General features: G+C 34.0%; 1 protein-coding gene across 1 annotated transcript in view; it reads left to right on the top strand.

Moving 5' to 3' along the window:
* The window catches only part of LOC103201376 (dystrophin-like), a 2,052,823-nt gene that overhangs the window by 134,028 nt on the left and 1,914,952 nt on the right, over positions 1-3,843 (top strand). The window lies entirely within an intron of this gene.

The raw sequence follows: 3,843 nt of genomic DNA, 5'->3' as shown, positions 1-3,843 counted from the left end.
GGATGGACACTGGGAAGAGGTAACTATGGGGAGGAAGTGGGAGGGGAGCTGTTGCATTGTGGTAAACGGTGGTCAATGACATGAGACAAAGTGTATGTGAACTGCTGTTGGAAAGTGAATTTGCTCTGTAAATCTTCACCCAAATCACAATTAAAAAAAAATAATAAAAGTAAAAAAAAAATAGTTCACTCTTTTTAATTCCTTCTGAATGGCTATAGTTTTGACCTTCACAATAGGAATTTGTGTTACTAAGAGCTCCTTCATCTTCAGGGACATTATCAAGGCTTTGATTTTTCAACCTCTACAATTACAAAACATCCTTTTGTGGAATGTAATTGTTAGCAACAATTAGTAAAAGAATTTCTAACAGATAGAGGAAAAACATCAAGCAGACAAGAGAAACAAATATTTTCAATGTGAAATAGTTTTCGCTACAGGAAGGTCACAGGTAATTATGCTTATTAGTTCTGCTTTATCTTTCCAGCATTGAATTTCATGAATTACAAAATCTATTGATTTTTATAAATAAAACAGTCCCATAGATACAAGCTAACACTCACTGGGGGGTTGTACTTTTTAGAGGGAAAAATTAAATAAAAAGATCTTCTGGGGGTAAAATATCTATTTGTTTCATACTGTTTTTGGGGCGAGATAATATCATGAACAGTTCCTCTATTATACTTAGCTATTTATATTTATAAATTGGAAAGTTACTTTAAATGCATTATTAACTTCATAGAATAAGCTGTTTCAGTATTCTAAGAGACTATCCTACATGTTTTCAATAAATGGGAAATACGATTATATGGTTAATGACTTAGTTTCAAAATTTAACTAAAGGAAAATCTCTCTATATGTATGTATGTATATGTATATATTTATGAATATTAACAAAATATATTTACCATGTATACTCATTTCTAATTACGCTCAGTTGAACATATATTTGTTTGGTTTTTGAGGCCAATTTCATGAATAGAAAATTACTTAGAGAAGATCCATTCAGAATACATTTCAAAGAACCTGTGACATATTTGGCCACTGAAATGCAATCACCTTGGGAATACATATTTTTTTTTAGCTAATTACATTTTTTTTAAAAAAAAATCTGTCTGAATCATATAGTTACTGTTAGCCATCCTATTTCTGTATGTTAATGCAGTTTTGTTGAAGCAGGAAAGCCGAATTTCAGCATTTTAAGAATATAAATTCTAAACTGTCCTGTTATCGTATGGTTACCTAGAGGCAATTTGCATTTAATCAATAGTGTCAGCAATGACAGACTGAAAGTGCTAAAAAAAAAAAAGTACAATATTCTGTAAGTGGTTTTCTGATGCCTCATGAGTCACCTTTATCAACCTGAACTCTCATTTTCTGAAATAACAACATCATTCTTAATTGCCTACTAAAATAAGACATGAAATGATTTACCTAGACAGTTCCTTCAGGCTAAATATAATGTATATGTATTAAAAATCCTTGAGAGAAATACATAGTAATGATGATGGATATGCAGTTTAGGTGTATATTAATTTTCTTACTTCTTCACCTGGCATATTGTATAAGTTCTTTGAACTCATAGGCAGCCCTTCTCATGAACTTGAGTGGTATTAATTCATTTTTAGGCACTCATTAAAACGGCTAAATATCACTCCTCCTTTTTCTACTTTCGCTTCATTCCTTGATTCTTCTAGTGCTTTTTTGTGTTTTTCACCAATTAAAAATATCTTAGGCCATTACCAATTCACTTTTATATATTCCCAAAATGAAAACTTTTACAACTAAGCCTATTTTCTTCTATATTAACCATATATTTTCATCATACAATTAATAAAATGCATTTATTTAAAAAGTGACTTTTAGAGGACATTTCTACTCAATTTGTGGTTCCTGGATCACCAATATTGGCTTCATTTTGGCCCTTTCTAGAAATATATAGTCTAAGAAACACTGAATCAGAATTTGTATTTTAATTAGACCCACAGGTGACTGTTGTGCACATAAAGGTTCAAAAGTCCATATTCTTGCACACAGTCTTGGACTTTACCAGAATCATAGATGTTCCTTCTCTAAATCTGTTAATGTCACCATGGTTCAGAATTTTCAGCTAAATTAACAGAAGCTATCTACTCAACCTTTAAATTGAGAATTTAGTAATCTAAAGTCACAATTAAAACAACAAAATCACCTGTTCTAACCACAAGGTGAAATGGTATTTGAGAAGCTGAGGCATGTTCTCTCTCGCTCTCTCTCTCTCTCTCTTTCTTTCTCTCCGTCTTAAATTGTGGTGAATTTATATGTAATATAGCATTTGCCATTTTAACATTCTTCACATGTACAATTCAGTGACATTAATTATTTTTATCCTGATGTTGTTCAACTATCACCACTATCTTATTCTAACTTTTTCATGACCCTTAAAAGAAGGTAGCACAGTGCCTAAGGCATTTATTTGACTGCTAACCAGAAGGCTGGTGGGTTTGAACTACCACTCCTTGGAAAGAAGGTTGGGCAATCTACTTCTGTAGTGATACTACCTCGGAAACCCAAGGAGGGGCCGCTATGAGTCAGGTTCAACTTGACAGCAGTGAGTTTAGTTAGTCTCCTAAGTAATGACTCCACCATTCTCCTTCTCTCCCACCCCTGATAAGCCTAATAAACTTTGATCTCTACATGTTTACCAATTCTAGATATTTCATATAATTGAGATCATACAGTATGTGTCCTTTTGTGACTGACTTCTTTCACATACCATAATGTTTTCAAGTTTCATCCATCCTGTAGTATGTATCAGGACTTCACTTTTCTTTATGGCTGAGAATTATTCCACAGTGTTCTATTAAAAGCCTATCTAACACACTGTTAAGATCACTAGGCCCCAGGCTCTTTCTAGGACATATGTATGGTTATACTCAGAGGAAAGTTTTTTTTTTTTTTCCTCCTAATAAGCAAGTACTGGTGGAAATTTTCAGGCCAGTTAATTCTATGTTATCTTCTCTCTATTATCTATGTTCACCACCCATAACGTAAATACCTGTATTCATCCATCTTGTCTTGTAAATTCATCTCTGCTCTTCTGCACTCTTCCCTCTGCCTCACTTTCATTGCTTTGTACCTCACCAGACTCTTGTACTACTCACTCTGAATCCCTTCTTTCCAGAAAAACACTCTTTCTGACATACTCATTCAATTCATATGAAAATCACTTTTATCCTGAACAACTTAACTTTGACTAATCCCTCTTTGATACCCTGACTCCTTCAGAAGTGTTGGTTTCCCCTGTCCCTAAACCCAAATCCAAATCAGTGACGTCACTAGGGGGGACGATAGGGGAGGTGTGGACTGCATTTTATGACACTGTTAGAAAGGGTGACACTAAAATAACCATCTATAAAATTTTTGTGCCGTATTTCAAGAGAAATTTATTTTTTAATTAAAAAATATCTACATAGATAGTTACAAAAACAAAAACATTTTCCAGAAGCCAAGCTTACATATATCAATATACGTACAAGGCTAAAATTCTATGCTAATTTACTTTTTTAAAATTTTTATTGAGATTTGGGTGAAATTTTACAAAGCAGATTTGTTTTACATTCAACAGTTCTTACACATTTTATTTTGATTACATTCCCTGCAGCATAACAGCTCACCTCCAGCTTCCTCCTTGCGGTTACCCTACTTTCCTTGTGTCCTTCTTGCCTATACATTCCTGCCTTCCTACATTTGTTGTTGTTGTTATGTGCCATTGAGTCAGCCCTGACTCATAGCGACCCCTCCTTGGGTTTCCGAGGCAGTATCACTACGGAAGTAAGATTGCCCAACCTTCCTTCCGAGGAGTGG

The sequence above is a fragment of the Orycteropus afer genome, unplaced genomic scaffold (genome assembly GCF_000298275.1).
Source record: "Orycteropus afer afer isolate SDZICR_OR568_19922 unplaced genomic scaffold, OryAfe1.0 scaffold00148, whole genome shotgun sequence".
Taxonomy (NCBI): domain Eukaryota; kingdom Metazoa; phylum Chordata; class Mammalia; order Tubulidentata; family Orycteropodidae; genus Orycteropus; species Orycteropus afer.
The sequence above is the reverse complement of the archived record's forward strand: the minus strand, read 5'-3'. Positions and strand labels throughout refer to the sequence as shown.